Genomic DNA, 17,486 nt, shown 5'->3' with positions numbered 1-17,486 from the left:
CTCTGTCTCCCTCCCTCTGTCCATCCCTTGTATCCCTCTGTCTGCCTCCTCTGTCTCCCTCTCTCTGTCTCCCTCTGTCTCCCTCTCTCTGTCTCCCTCCCTCTGTCTCCCTCCCTCTGTCTGTCTCCCTCTCTCTCTGTCTCCCTCCCTCTCTCTGTCCCCCTCTCTCTCTGTCTCCCTCCGTCTGTCTCTGTCTCCCTCCCTCCATCTACCTCTCTCTGTCCCCATCTGTCTCCCTCTGTTACCTCACCCGCTGCTGTCACTCCCTGCTGCCCTCCGTCACCTCAACCGCTGCTGTCACACCCTGCTGTCCTCCTCACCCTCTGTCACCTCACCCCCCCGCGCGTGTGTCACCCTGGGCTGAGGCTGCTTCCCGGGCACACACAGCCACTGCCGCACCGAGTACTTCACAGGTCTTTTAAAGACCATTCACTTGTTATTGAGGCTTTGTTGTATTTCACCTCTTCTTGGCGCCCCTGCATCTCCACTCAATCAGAGGGGAGATGCAGGGACGCTAAGAAGAGGTGAAATACAACAAAGCCTCATTAACAAGTGAATGGTCTTTTTTAAAAGAATCGCCCGGCCCCATAGCTCGGCGGTCTTTGCTGCCAAGCACAGGTACGATGTCTGCAAGGTCCGTGGGCCGCCAAGGAAGGCTTGCCAGGCCGTACTATGAGTACCCGTGCTCTAGATAAAGATTGTGGCAGCCAAAAATGCCTGCTCTTGTGCCATCCTTGCTTCTCCAAAGCACCAGGCCAGGAAAAGAAAATGGCAAACAATATGTGAGTTCTGCGTGAGCTTCTGCTCTTGTGACTGCTGTAGGCATCCCTTGTTGGTTAGCGTCTAAATGCTTTTCCTAGGCTTTTAGGGAAAAACCTTCACCCATCTCACCTGCGTGCATGAAAGCACTTGGACTCAGCTACCAATCAGATTAGATAGTTCACAGACGCCAGTAGCAACATTTTTAGTAGAGCTCCCTAACTTCTTCAGCCTCCCTGCAGAAAATAGATAGTACATAAGAAGTACAGGCATCAGGGGAAAAAGGTAAGGGAAAAGAAGGCAATCGCTGTGAAAACCTTGAATCTGGCCTGTTAGCGAAGGGCGTAGCTTGGTAGCTTGGTCAGTTAGCTTGGGGGGAGTGTGAGGTTTTGTTTGTGTTTATGTAAACATGCCTGGTGAGATCTGACTGAAATCTCACAATACCTGACTGAAAGCACCTGCACCCAACTATTTATCATAAAATACATTTCTTAGGAGGTGTAACACCCCTACCCGCCCCCACCGAAGCTATGCCCCTACTGACAGCAATCACTTGCTTCTCATTATGAAGTGAGCAGCTAGTGGTAAAAAAGGAATACGTGGGCATACGGTTGAGTAATGCAGTAACATGTGCATGCGTATGCATGTGTATCACTGGTAAGGTATGCTGCTATACTATACCCGGCCTTCTCTCATGGAGAAGGTGTCCCCTGGAAATTGCCACTGTTGAAACTGGTCAACAGAGCACAGTTTGTAAAGTAAGTCTGAAACTAAATACTGATTGGCTCTCATGAATCCTACAGATGCGCAGTACATGGTTTGTAGATTCGCTGATTCGTCTCAAAGGTAGGGTGGAGAAAGACAGTTGTACAAATTGGACTCACCAAGCACCTGAATGGCAATATTCTCTGGAGAGGTGAGCTGGTGCATTTTTCAGTTCTTGAATCACAGGCGTATTTGAAGAAACAGAACTATGGTTATGCAGCAGCTGAAGGTAAGACCCACAGTTGCACCCAGTTACAGGCGCTTGGAGACTTGAGGTTTCAAATACATAGATGAGAAATGGGCGATGAGCAAAGTAAAATCACCAGTGGCCTGGAAGGCAATGAGTTCTCAGCAGGAAGGACCGGTGCCTGAAAAACACGAGTGGGGTAAGACGCAATGGGTAAGCGTCCAATAAGTAGTGGAAACTATGCAAGGAAACACAGCTCCTTAATACTCTGAATCAAGGAGCACAGTAGCAAAGGATTACATTAATTTTAGGCACGATGAATGGTTGCCTGCAGGATGAATGCTGAAAGCAGGATCTAAAAGCAACCCAGGAAAAAGAGCTGATTAATAAATGGCAGCAATATTAGGTCTTTTATTGACTGACACCACATCCTCTACCAACCTAATCCAAGCCCTAACAAACTGTGAAAGGCAGTCACAGATAGGATATACTAAGGACCAGAGTTACTAAGGGCATACCTTGCTCTTACGTGACCAAAGTCTTCACAAGGCAACACAAGTCCTTTAGTGCGAGTTTCCAAGTCACACAAAGACGCCCTGCATGGCTCTACGTGGTTTGGTAAATCCAAAATAACGCAAGCCAGCACATATCACTGCCTTGCATTACTTGTGGCGATCCACTGGTGTAGTATGGGTGTTCAAATGCATCCATCTATGGATTGTGGTGCATTCCCAGATTTACAAAGTTGTAAACCTGGGAATGTGTCAAAATGTTATGCCTCCCAGATATCTTTATTTCTCCTCGGTACTTCCTTTATTATGTGTGCTGCATTTCACATGACACATTGAAAAGGGGAAATGCCTTTAAGGATGGTTTCTGCACAGGAAGGTGTTCCTTCCTACACAAAAACAATTCTGCTTGTAAAAAAGCGCTCTTGCACCACTGTGCAAGGGTGCCTGTGTTGGCACTAGGCATCACACAGTGCGCCAGTACAAGGAGGCAGCAGAAATGCGCCATATCTTTTGTAAATATGGTGCATTTCTGATGTCTTCCTTTCAGGCAATGCAGTGCAGCAAGTTGCTTCGCTGCGCTGTGAAATGGTAGTAAATCTGGCCCTAAGTGTTTAGTGGTATGAACCATTGTGCACGTTCAAACAAGCTTGGCCCATTATGCCATGCAAGGAGGCCTGTTACAGGAAATTGGTGCCCTTGATCTCCCTTCCCAAATAAGAACAGTTCCTGTGTGCATCGCAAACACGGTTCCATGGTGCTGTCCAAAGCCTCCATGACCTGGGCCCTATTAATGGCCAAACAAATTCTGAATGGAGATTGTCCTCACCAGTCTAAGGATCATACATCGATAAAAACAAATGAACCTATTTCTTACCGGTGACCTACAATACTCTGAATCAGAAGTTCCTTGTTCCAGTCATCACTTGTGAGGCTCTGCCCCCTGCCACTGCTTTCCTACAGCCTTTTTATCATGATATAGTCCTTCCGTTTTTGTGGTCCATGCCATAAGATTCCTCCTTTACCCAGGCACTTCCTGTCTTCACAAGCTACATTTATCAGTGATCTGACAAGATGGAGTGACAGGAATCAAACTAGTACAAGGAGCTCCTGATCCGAAGTAATGAAGATTGCCAGTAAGTAATAGGTTCATTACTTCCTCACCATTGCTCCTTGGCCTAGTCATCACTTGTAAGGATATGAACAAGCCACGTAGGCAGTGATAACATTTTTCATATTTATTCTGATAAATATTTCCATTCAAAACAGATTTCCTACAGTTGCATACAAATACTTCATTGCAGCTTTTATCACTCCTGTAGCGAAGTTCACAGAAGCATCCTTATTCATTTCTAACCTATATTGTGCTACGAAACCTGTAGGAGTGGACCAAGTAGCTGTTCTATATAGCTCCTGTAGATGCACACCAGCTAACCCTGCCTAGGATGTGGAAACTGCCCTGGAAGATTGGCAATGCAAATTCTCTGGAACCCTATATCCTGATGGAACACAAGCTAATCAAAGTTGCAGTTTCCAAATTCCACTCTTTATTCGCCTCGCCATAAACTACAAATGAGGTCTTTAAAAAACTACATTCTATGGTTCTGTATACATAAAGTACCCACACGTTCCTAATATTTAAAGATTTAGGAAACCCTGAACATGAAACATCTTCCACCAATCCTAGAACAATTTCCTGTGAACAATAAAACTGCTTCTGGGCTTAGGCCTAAACTTAGTATCAGGCCTCATAACCCTTCTTTCGGGTAGTAATTTAAAATATGGGTAATCCATTATCAATGCACCTAGTTCCCACACTCTCTTTGCTGAAGTTACAGCCAACAAAACGACAGATTGCTGAGACCCATGTCATGTCTGCTGTATACAAAAGTTCAAAAGGTTTCTCTTTTCTCAGGGAGATGTTGGAGTATGAACTACTGGTCTTTTCAACCTAAAACTCTTCAATAGCTGAAAAACCAAAGGAATAATCTTGTAAATATTTCTTGACGGTTCTCTAAAACCCTCACCGCTGCCCACTGGGCTAAAAGTGTTGAAGGGATATGCCTAATGCAAAGCCATCTGTAAAGAATCTAAGACCAGTAATTGCTCACAAGACATTGCATCCACACTATCCTCTTGGTACCAATTCTTAATCTTCCCTCAATGTCTTTACAATGCTGCGAGCATTGAAAGCTTCCTGCCAATTTGGATATCAATTGCTACCAGTGGCGGCTGGCACGGACCGTGTGTGACAGAGCAGGGGGCAAGGGGAGAAGGAAGAAGTGGAATGTAAAAAAACACTTACATTATAGCTGCGTCCCGCGTCTATGCTCCATCTCTCCTCCGTCGGATTCGGGCCGGAACAGCAACCAGGAAGCTCACCCAGGCTCTCCTGACCAGTCACAATACTGCAATGCAACATTGTGATTTGTCTGATCGCCATGGTTTGGCATTCAGGTGGAGACTGGGGGCTTGGGCATGTTTTCCACGCAGACTTTAATGAAGCCTGCTTGTAGAACATGCAAAGTGCGATTGACTGTTTGGCTGGCCAAGCATTCATGCGCACTTGGAGTGAGCAAACCCCTCGTGCCCTGCCCTGCTCTGAGAGCAGAGCAGCTCTGCCCGCCCTCAAAGCAGCTGAAAAAAATAACACGATAATAACAACAAGTTATTATCATTTTATTTTTCCTTTCGTTACACTGCTCAAAAGCAGTGGGGCAAAGCTCCTAAATCTCCTCCCCCTTAGCGGAGGAGCCCCCACTGATCACTTCCTCTGTTGAGCACCCTAAACCCTTGAGGGCCAGCCATTAATGTAAACCATGGCTGCCTGGGCCAGATTGTTTAGAAAAATGTGTGGTAAAGAGAAATTGCTTGGGGAGGTAAACAAATGTAGTCATGGGCTCCAAGAGCATGTTCACTGTTAATAGGAATGTTTGTCTGTCCAGATGATATGAGCTTGAGGTGAGGAGATTGTCTCCCAGCCTGTCTGCTTGAGTGTTATGCCCTCTGGGAATATATAGTGTTCTCAGCTGTAACAAGTAACATTCTGTCCATGCAAAGATTTTCATGGTCACCTTTGCTAAGCTCCTGTTTGTGGGCCCCCTTACCTATTCAAGTAAGCTTTTGCCCCCTGATTGTTGGTCTGACAAGCAATAAGGCCTTCTCTAGGTGTGTCACAAACATCGAGAAGGGCTTACCATATTGCCATCAACTCCTTCCAATTCGAGGAATGCTACTTTTCTGCCTCTGACCAACTTCCCATTTCTTCCAAACCTTTGACTGTGGCACCCCACTACCTCATGCTTGCATCCAATGTTGCACGCTCTGGCTTGGGTACTGAAAGCATATCTGCTTCTTAAAATTTGTATCACTCAACTATCTCTGTAAATGGGCTGTTAATTCTATAAAGGCCGGAATAAGCCTCTCGTATTCCTGTGTTACTGGGGAACCAATACTAAGTGCTAGTTTTGTAGCACCCTTGTGTCCAAAATAATGCTAAATGCAGAAGTGCATACACAGCAGCACGAGCAGCCGTTCACGCTCACTAAGGGCCAGATTAGGACTTTTGGTGGTGCGGGGGTGGGTGACCCGCCACCGCCACACCCCTGCACCTCCAAGAGACACTCCCACCCACTCGCCAGATTACAAGTAATTTTGTGGTCTGGCGAGCGGGTGGCGTGGTGATTCCCACAGCGGTGCCCCTTTCAAAGGCAGCAGACCTTTGTAAAAGGCACAGCAATGGGAACGCCACATAGGTTCCCGCATGGCATGAACTGTAAAGTCCATGCCTTGCAGAAACTGGGGCGCATGCACACGGGAAGAACATGTTGTGCCCCCCTGCATGCATTCCCAAGCTGAGGGGGCACAGTGGGCCCTGTAGGGCCCCCTATGTTTCAGTACTGCCAGACTTTTCATGGAGGAAAGACCTCCATAAAAACGCTGGCAATCCTGAAACTTGTAATATGCAGAGCCAGCGTTCCAATTACGGTCTGTGCGCCCAACTGGTAATTGGGCGGTTGAACCACCCATGTGGCGGTGACTGGACTGCCACTGCCGCACCACTACGAGTCTGACTAATAATTGGGCCCTAAGTGTGGTCTCCAAGTGGGAATCTTTTACCAAAATTTCTCTTAATAATGCCAGTAGGCATAATTGCATATTGGTAATTCCATATCTAAGAGTAACACGGAATTACCGAAATAACTCTGATTACTCCAGCATAATTGAAATACTGCTGAGGCCTAGTTAGCATCACCTGTTTCATGGCTGGGTGGTTTGGCACTAGAGAAAATAATATTGAGGAGGATGATTTAAAAACTCCATGGTATAACCTTCTCGTATTACATTGAAGAACCAATAATCGGAAATCAACCTCACCCATTCCGGATAACAATCCTTCAGCCTGGCTCCACTGCCCTCCACAAATAATCAGGAATTCTTGGTTTGCTGGGTATCGGACTGTGGGGTTTTTGCTATAAATCTGGGAAAAGAAGGTTTCTTCAAATGTTTCCTCTAATTTAGGACCCTGGATTTTTCCACATCATAAAATGTTGCCATTAGGACTCTGCGGGCTGGCAGAGGACAGAGCCTCACAAGTGATGACTGAGATGAGGAGCAACCTTGAGGAAATGAAATTTGAGGAGAATTAAAGGGAAGTTATAGTTGTCAATAGTGTCTGCAGCAAAACCATAAGAAATCACCAGCAGGTATGTAATTCGTAGATGTCTTTTATCCATGCCATACCAACTTGCAACTGGAACTTAAAACTGACACACGCATGACAGTGTTTGTCCCAACAATATCTGTACATTATTAAATGCAGTGCGTCGAAGAATATATTCCTATATGTTAAAAAAGTTCAATATTACGTCTAAGATTCCAAGAAACAAATAGCCCTGTTTGTATTCACAATAGAGGACAAATAAAGGTTTTTTTCTAATGCCTGCCACAAGAGATACGCATTTGTTTTTTGGATCTCAGCATTTAACGAGACTCTCTTTGACATTTTCCTCTCAAAAAAATAAAAATATGCACAGACTTGAGCCAAAATAGTTACTGAACCAACAATTCAAATGACGTCTAAGCTGTTTTTATTCCGCTAAGCGAGTCTCTACCCTTTACTGCAGCTTCAATGAACTCCTTTGTTTTAACAGATATTTCTAAATTGCGGGTTCTATTAAAGGGCTGTTGTTTCGTGAAAAATAGGAGATGTAAGGACCCTTCTCTGGGAAGAAACAGAAATCCCCCAGTCGTGAATTAAAAGCATTGATGATATAACCTTTTCGCGTGCACATAAAAGATTTCTGCAAGTTGCTAAAAAGCAAAGTACTTCATTTTTGCAAAGTAAACATAGAGTTTACTTGAGCCATGTGAAGTTATTAGACTTGTTTGTAGTCCAAAAACCATGTTGTGTACTGCATGTCTAAGCTGGTTGTCCTCTTAGACCAAAGATCTCAAGTGTAATAGAAAATCTATACATTTATGATAAAGGCAACACTGACCTTGGATAAAGCACCACCCAGTAGAGGTCGGCAAACGGAGATCTACTGGAGACACTTCTGATTGTATGGGTTCTGCCCCTTGCGCCTCTTGCTGCAGCCAGGATGCCTGTAAATCCAATGCTACTAGTGGACCTGCAAATGCAGAAAGAACAGATGATGGACAAAATGCCAAACCAATTAAACATTCACCCCCAGTCACAGATCTGGGTTAAAACCATTGTTGTTTTTCACACCACGCCATTCCAGTTTAGACCCAGCCACATGCAAATAAGTCTTGACCCCGCTACCCATGGGACCAGTTCAGCCTGGACTGTCAGGCCAGGTCCTCCCTGGGCCAGAAACAAGCTTCCAGGGACCGCAACACCAGCAAAAGAACAATGGATTTAACCCTCTTGCTGCAGCCAGGATGCATGTTAGGGTTCCTTCCCTTCATAGTCAGATTCAATCACATTAGTGAAGGCAGCCATTGTGTTTCGTCCTCTACTACCTTTCCAAAGCTGTAAGATGTTTATAAATATCAGTACAGAAAGAACTTCATTTGATCCGAAGACAGCATTTGCTTAGATAAACATACACCTCAAGCAACCAAATTGGTGTTCCAATTTTGTGATAAATAGTGTAGGCGCCAATGATCGACATGTCAGCGAAGTGCAGAAGAGATGATTTTCAGTCAGTTATGTTGCTATCTTGTCCACATGAATGTGTGAGGAACTATATTAAGTATCTATTTGTGGTTCATGTGACAATGTAACCATATCACACTCTGAAGTATTTTGCCTTTTGTATTATCAAGGAAGAAGTCCAAGGATGAAGTCACCACCGTAAACTTCAGCTCTGTGATAGGGAATCTAGATCAGAGCATATTACTCTATTACCTACAATGCATCATCGTCATTACCTTGTTGACCATCCTGACATTGTGCTCAGTCTTTGAGCTCATGTTCATAATCCAGAAGCATCAGCCAAGCGCTTTAGTTTTCTGTATGCGGTCAATGTTCAAAGTCATATTCTCGAGATTCAAGACAATAAAAGCCAGTAAGTGACGTATACTTGGAACCTATAGAACGATATTGTGTAAAATATTATCAGGCCGTCATGGTGGCCATCTTGGAATCACAAAAGGCAGTGTGCATACTATACATGACAATTTAAACAAAATCATGTGCAGTAAGTGTCTAGTAAGTTATATTGGAGTAATAGCAGAAAGCCAAGAAGTGGAGATTAGGACGTCTGTAATTAATAGATACCGAAGCAAAGGCTTATCCAAAGGTGTTCGTTGTTACACTACCAGAAGGAGCGTGGAATATTATAAACCACTACCTTGTCTAAGAGACTGAGTGACTGAGTGCTTCAGAAATCTACTTGTGTTGTAAAAAACAATCCATTTGGCCCTTTTGGTGCCACATAAAAAGGTGAAAAATGATGGTGGCATTCTCATTATAGCAAAGCTTTGATAATAGACTCTCTACTTATGTTAGGGCTCATATTATTTCAGGTTTAAGATTCTAACAAGGTTCTGTTTGTATCAATGTTCTCCCAATCTACATAAGAGAGATGGAAGTAAGTGGGAAGCAGTAGCTCCATTGTTTGAATGCCATGCAGGTCTGCGCACATCCATAAACTAAAATGCTCATTGGTATTTACCAACTCTTGCCCAATTTTCCCCACACTGGAAAAAATTGGTAAGTTACTCCTAACAAAGGTAGGAGGAGTAAAACTAGGGTAGGTGAATTTGCACTTTCTAGTCAGAATTTCATAAAATCAAATTCGAATATGTATTTGCTTAGACAAAAATAGAAGTAGGGTTTCCAGCCCTACTTTTGTAAACTCTTGCAAATTCCTGAAAGTCATCAATCTGCATCAATGCAAGGACCCATAACACTTCTAAGACTTCCTTTAAATATGCGGCCCTTAATGTGTTTTCATGTTGCTCATAACAATGCTTATGATGGGTTTGCACGTCCTCCCATTATTAACGTTTTCTTATTTCAAGAAAAAATATTGGCATGCATCAAACACAGTCAGTGGCGACTCCTCCCCTAAGGCGAGGAGTGTCGCCCCACTACTCCGCAGCAGGAAACATAAAATTATATTAACTCAAGTTATTATCATTTTATGATTCCTTATGCTGCAGCAGCTTTCTGGGCAGGGCTGCTATGAGAAAAGAGGAGCAGGGCAGGAGTCGTTTGCCCACTCCTAAGTGTGCAATGACTGTTTGGCCGTCCCTCTCGGGCCGCCCAAAACAGTCATGCACACTTTCTCTGTTCTCCATGCAGGCTGCATTACAGCCTGCATGGAGAACGTGCCCAGGCCCCCATTCCCTGGCTGTGCGCCGATCCACGGCGCTCAGACCAAACACAATGCTGCAGCGTTGAGAATGGTTATCAGGAGCCTGGGAGCCGGGTGCTTCCTGCTGCTTCTTGCTTCCTGCAGTGAGATAAAGGCGAGGCAGCGTCCGGCCGTCACAGGTAAGTGTTTTTTATTAGGTTTTTTTGTCCCCCCACCCATCCCCTTCCCTGACCCACCACCCGAGTCCCGTAGCAGCCGCAACTAACCACAGTTTATTAAATGATGAGTTTGAGTAATGATTCTGAGTTTTTAATTTGAAAACAAACAATCACCAGTTTTAAATTCATGCTTTCACATGTGTTGCATTTAATAAGTGATCATTCTGCTAGCATTATAAATAGCCTCAAATTGTAATATGGGCACAACTCACTGCATTTCCTTGGCACACTTGCCCTCATATAAAAATCTGTGCCTAAATGAATCATATATAACAAAATGAAAAAAAGTATATGTGTCATTATACACTGTTATTTTTCTGAGTTAGGCCCATGTAGCGAAGCAGCTTATTTCTTACATTGTCCTCACAAATAACATTTCCAGCTGTAACCTTTTGCACATATTTGCATGCACAACAATGTTGTCTCTGAAACTAAACTTGTTTTTACATCTAGCTTCACACAACTTTATCGCAACGCCCTGAACATCATGCACAAGGTCTCATTTCGTACTACGTACAAATGTCATCACTATTTTCATTCACAGGGCGACATGGCTATCTACATATCCATAACATCACTAATCTATGCGCACATTGCAAGGCTGCTTTCTATTATAAAAGATGAGCATCCTGATAAATGAGTAGAGGTGGCACTTCCTCTGACACTGAGGGTCCTTGCATGCTGAGAAATCACCACACAGCGGTCTGACATCTTGTGAGGGGTGTCCAGTTTGTGACCAATATGGAGTCCATCACCCTATCCCATCAGGTAATGGGGTTGGATCGTCCCTTGGGGGATTCTTGGCTCTACACCTACACACACTCTAGTTACCCTTGGAGTAGGGTTCACATAGTAGGAGTAAGCTAGAATTGCTGCCTTGTTTATATGCCTGCATATATGCACTGTTTAGCACCATGGTAGGACTATATCTACTATTTACGCTTTTGGTGCTTTAATCATGGTTATCTGCTTCTGTCTACTAATCATTGGAGCACACATATTTTATGCAAGAATAACGTTGGTTCAATAAATGTTATTGAAAACATCTCACTGTGTATTCTCCCCATATTTCTTTGAGAATAAGTGAGCATTAGTGACAGAGGAAAAGATTCTGTACTGTTTCCACAATCCCTGAGGAGTCAGGGTGTAATGTTCAGTGGTTGCCAGAAAACCATTCGCTCCCTGGTTTGCCCCCCGGGGGATTACGTTGGCACAGTGAGCCAACTGGTCTATGGCCAACATATCCTGCAGGGGTGTCCGAATCAGTCTTGACACTAAGCCCTTAGTTTATGTTGTCCAAACAATGCGCACGTCCTACGGATTGGTAGGAACGACACACCAATACTCTTGGACCTGGCCCTTTCTGTAGGGTCACCCACAGACTTTTGCCTTCTTCCTCCGATTTTTTGCTGACCTTGTTTTGGTTGGCTTTTGGACTCTTTACCACTGCTAACTAGTGCTAAACTGCATGTGCTCTCTACTTAAAACATTGTAACATTGGCTTATCCACAAGTGGCATCTTGAATTTACTTGTATGTCCCTAGTAAAGTGCAATATATGTGCCCAGAGCCTGTAAATCCAATGGTACTAGTGGACCTGCAAATGCAGAAAGAACAGATGATGGACAAAATGCCAAACCAATTAAACATTCACCCCCAGTCACAGATCTGGGTTAAAACCATTGTTGTTTTGCACACCACGCCATTCCAGTTTAGACCCAGCCACATGCAAATAAGTCTTGACCCCGCTACCCATGGGACCAGTTCAGCCTGGGCCAGAAACAAGCTTCCAGGGACCGCAACACCAGCAAAAGAACAATGGATTTAACCCAGATCTCTTGACTGGGGTGAATGTTTTATTAATTCAGCATTCCGTCCGTCATTTGTCACCACAGCACTAGTGGGCCAGCCGCACTGATTGTGCCATCCACTTAAGTAGCCCATTGAACATGTCTCAGGCCTGCCATTGCAGAGCCTGCATGTCCAGTTTGAATCTGCCATGTCGACCTGGCAAGTTAACCCTCTTGCCAGGCCCAATTCTTCCTTTTTAATGCATATACTTGACCCCTAAGGCAGGCCCTCTGCAGCCCCTTGGCCAGGGTGAAGTGTATTTACAAAGTTGGACATGTACTTTTGAGTTTTACATGTCCATGTAGTGAACAACTCTTAAATTCATTTTTTACTACCACAAGGTCCATCTCTCCTGTAGGGTAACATTGGGATTACTTTATTACATTTTATAAGTGTAATTTCCAACTGGGAAAATATAGATAGTTTGGTGTCTCTGGACTTACAATTTAAAATCACAATTTATGATAAAGTCGGATTTTAAGTTGCAAGTCTGAAAATGCCACTTCTAGAAAGTTGGCATTTTCTTACTTTAACCATTCTGTGCCTTCTGCCTGTCTCTGAATACATATCTGGGGTGGGTGACAGCTGGGCCTTATGCATTCCCTCTATGCAGCCACATACAATGGGAGCTTAGGTGTGACTTGATGGGCCTTAATGGTACAATAACTGGCTTGATAGGGGCCGGAGCTAACTACACCCCAATTTGCACATGAATAGGCTGTGCCCTGTCTCCAAACAATAGGCCTAATGACCCTATATTGTCCCTCCAGACAGCTTGGAGTCAGGGCAGGAGACAAATGGGTTTGCCTGCACTTAAAAGCCACTGTCTAGAAGCTTCTCTCATCTTCCAGAACCAGGGCACCAAAGTATACATACTAGACTTCAGACACCACCACTTCAGTATACTTCTTTCACCTGTTGATACTCTGTCTGGAAGAAGAACTGCTGGACTGCTTCTCTGCTGGACTCCTGCTGACCTGCTGCCTGCTACCCTCCTTTCCTGGTAAACAAAGTAGGACTGGGCCAGCATCTCTCCAACCCAGGACTAAAGTGACTCTAAGGACTTGCCTCCTGTTTTCTGATGTTTCAGGGACACAGAAGACTTCCAACTCACCTGCTACAGCACCTGGACTATGCCATATGTGGGTCTACCTTGCCAAGTGGTGCCACTCATGTCCTGGACCCTTGGAAGTGGGCCTAAGGTGCTCTACCTTTTGTGGTCCTTCTCAGAACAAACACCAGACGACTCAAAGCCTTGCAAAGCAACATCACACAAACTGCGCACCAGGATTTAAGGTACTGTATTCAGCAGGCACTGATGGGTCTCTGTAACTGGCCCATGTTCCATTGCGTTGTGCCTGAACTTGTGATTTCATCCCAGTCTGGAGTGACCAGATAACCACAGTTGGCGCTTTGTGCTTTTATGTGCTATTTTCACCTAATTCTTTAAAAATTCATATCTCAAGTTCTGCTTATTTGATTTTTGTCATTTTGGTCATGTTTTGCTCATTAAAGTAAGCTCTGTTTTCGAACCAGGTGCGGTGCCTTTTTGCTTGGTGTGTTCACTGTTTTACTGTTTTAAGTGTTGCTCAAACACTTTACACATTGCCTCTTAAATTAAGCCTGACTGCTCTTTGCCAAGCTACCAGAGGTTCATTTAGGATGTGCAACTGACTTACCCTGACTAGGATTGTGGTTCCTGCTTGGACAGGGTACATACCTCTGCCAACCAGAAACCCAATTTGTAACATATACCTTGCCTTAGTGGAAGACAATTCTACTTCACAGATCCATATTGATGTTTCCTGAACTAGTAGTCACAGGGTTTGTGCTATAGGTGGTCAACATGATTGCCTGTGGGCAAAATAAACTAGAAAACGTACTTCTTGAACTCAAACAATTTGCCTTAAGCACCGGTTGACATCGCTGGTCAACTGCATGTAATTTGTGTGCATTTTTGTGACATTAACTGGACACATAAGAGAGACCTCTGAGGAAGAGATGGAGAAAGACAAGGTTAACTTCATGCCATAATGGTGATCATCTAGGAAAGATAGCAATATGATGCTGTCATGTCGTGTGCAAGGGCTTTCACTGTGCTCTTATCTACCACACTACTAATATTTCTGAAGTTTCCTACATTGGGTTCTAGCCAACAATTTCTGCGTCTGAAACACAAGGACAAATGCTAGCATTAAGTGAACCCAAGCTTTCTTGGGACATATGACACACCAGGAGGCTTCTTGGCCTCCAGTTGTTATCCCCAAAAAAGACATCTGTTAGAAATTGAGGTATGCAACCTTTCCAAGTAGGAACCACAATACTAATCAGGATACGTTTAGTACACCCTATAAGTTTACCTGTGGTCACCCTCTGGTACCTTGGCACAGAGCAGTCAGGCTAAACTAAAGAGGCAATGTGTAAAGTGTTTGTGCACACACAGTAACACAGCTAAAACACCACAAAAAAGATCCATACCAGTTGAGAAAAACGGCCAATATTTATCTGAGTAAAACAAGACCAAAATGATAAAAATCCAACATACACAAGTCAAGTTATGAATTTTGCAAGATGAATTCAAAATGCAGTGCTTAGAAGTCAATAGCTCCAACTGGGGATATCTGGTCATGCTAGATCAGGACAAATCCAACAGTTCAGTCCGACCACAATGGAGCACAGGCCAAATTCAAGAATCACGCAAACCCACTGACAGAACTTTGGATGAATCGAAGCTCGGGGACGATGCATTGAGCAAAGAAGGACCTGCATCGCTGTAGAAGGCAATGCGTTGTTTCCCAAATCAGGCATTATCGTTGAATTGAAGATGTCAAGAGCACTGTGCATTAGGCCGATGGGCCTGGAATGTGTCAGGGTCGCAGATGGTGTGTTGCAGACATCAGCGATGCGGTGTCCATGACTCATGCAGCAGCCATGATGTGAAGGCGCTGCATCAGCAAACTCTGGTATGTGTTGTAAGTCGAGGTCGTTGCACTGCGCAGTCGGCAAGTGGTGTCCACGGCTTTGGTGCAGGCAGCAGCAATGCTTCGATATCAAAGAGAAATGTGCCGGTTCTGATCAATGCTTTTGTGTGTATTCGTTAGTTTCTTGGGTTGCATCACCAAACACGCACTTCCCAGGGCCCAGGGCTGGATTTGGCACCACTTGGCAGAGCTGGACTCACAGCAGAGGAGACCAAGAGCAGGTAGCAAGATGCAAGTGAAGTCTTTGATATCTCTCAGACTTTAGAAACAGGAGGTGAGCCCACACAAGCCCTTGAAGAAACTTTAGAGATGTAGGAAGTAGAGAGTCAGGTCCAGTCTTCTCACTCCCAGGCAAGAAGCAGGAGGCTGAAGGCCAACACAGCAAAACAAGCAACAAAGTGGCAGTTCCTCCTGGCAGCACAGCAGCTCTTCTTACTGGTAGAATGTCCTCAGTTCCTGAAATGTTCTAAGTATATGGAGTCAGATGTCTAGTACTTATACCCATTTTAGCCTTTGAAGTAGGGAGACTTCAAAGAAAGGTTTTTGTAGTGCCCAAGATCCTGTCCTTCCTGCCCTGGCTCCAAATTCACTACAGGGGGGGTATGCAACCCTTTGTGTAGGGACAGACACAGCCCTATTCAGGTGCTAGTGTCAGCTCCTCCCTCTCACTATAGCTCAGGAAGACCCATCAGCCTGGTAATGGGCTATCAGGATGTGAGTGACACACCTCAACTCCCTTTATGTGTGACTGTCTAGAGGGAATGCACAAAGCCCAGTTTTCACCTCAGCCAGACATATTCCAGAGACAGGCAGAAGGCACAAAATGTTTAAAGTAAGAAAATGCAAACTTTAAAGTGGCATTTTCAGATCTGCAATTTAAAAACCAGCGTTACTAAAATATAAAATGTGAGTCCAGAGACACCAAACTTACTTTTCCTATCTGTAGCAAAGTGCCCTTTTTGACATGGTCATCCCCACTTATGCCTAGTATTTGCTGTGATTTTGACTGGAAGTACACTGGGTTCCTGCTAACCAGGTCCCCAGTGCCAGATCTCTTTGCCAGAACTGTGCGATTGATTCCCCCAAGTGGGGATACCTTTAATGCCCTCTGCATGTCCATAGTAAATGGTACCACTGGTATCTAGGGCCAGAGGTTCCAAAGAGGGTCCCAAAGGGCTGCAGCACAAATTGTGCCACCCTAACCCGCAACAAGCCCATGCAAACTGCCACTGCAGGCTGCGTGTCTTGGAGACAAAAGTGAAAAAATGACATGACATGCTGCCTGTGGGCCCTACCTGCCGACACTGCATGCCGTATAAGCCGGGTCTGGTGGCGCAGTGGACAAATGCATCCACTGTAGGGGCCTGTGTTCGACCTTATGGTCACAGGTTCTAATCCCGGCGGGTCCACTCAGCCTTTCATCCATCTGAGGTCGATAAAATGAGTACCATTGAGTTGGGTAACAATATACATCTGTTATTCAGCGCCTTGAGACTTTCGGGTGATACGTGCGCTATACAAAAGTACATGTTATGTTATGTGTATGTTTATAAGTAAGGCACCCCTACTGTAGGCCTTAACGCCCTAAGGCTGGGTGCACTATTCTACATGTGAGGGCACAACTGCTTATGCAGATATGACCCTGTACTGGTCAGTTCCATTACTGCCAGTACAAGTGATCAAGGAAGCCATCTTAAAACTATGTGCTGGACACTGGTAAAAACAAGTTCCCCAGCCATAGGATGCCTTCACTGAAAATAGGGATGTTTGGCATCAAACATCTCGTATCAATAAACCCACACTAATGCCAGTGTCGAATTTAGTAATACATGCACCCAGAGGGCCCCTTTTAGGTGCCCCCTCAAACCTTAGCAGCAACTGGTGTGCTGACTGATGGGTTTTCACCAGCCTGCCACCAGTTGCTGACCCCCAAGAGTGAGTGCCTTTGCTCTCTGAAGGCAATAAACCAATCCTGCTTGAGCAGGGGGTGCTTTGCACCACCACCCACAGGATGATCTGCAGATTAGCATTCCAGGGCCGGGGAGCTTCAAAGAGACCCACTGCCTTTGGTATACAAATCTGGCTTCTATTACAGGAAAGGAAACTGACCCCCTTTTCCAGGGCCCTTTGGCACCTGGACAGGTGGTAAAATTAGCTAGGCAAAGCTGGCGTGTCCACCCTCTGGTGAGAACCACCCCTGATCTGATCTACCTGAAGTGGATGTTACTTTTCAGAAGTGACCATATTGGTGATGGCAAATCTAGTGTCTCTGAGACAGGGACATGCCCACTTCCCCCAGGAAGTGGTCATATAAGGGGGTAGTGACCCCTGTGGTAAGTTGCCCATTGGCTACTACCCTATACTCCCCTAACACCCCTAAATTCAGCATGTAGGGGAGCCCTGGCACCAGGAAATCAGATCCTCCAG

This window comes from Triturus cristatus, chromosome 5_1 (genome assembly GCF_964204655.1).
Source record: "Triturus cristatus chromosome 5_1, aTriCri1.1, whole genome shotgun sequence".
Classification (NCBI taxonomy): Eukaryota; Metazoa; Chordata; class Amphibia; order Caudata; family Salamandridae; genus Triturus; species Triturus cristatus.
The sequence above is the reverse complement of the archived record's forward strand: the minus strand, read 5'-3'. Positions refer to the sequence as shown.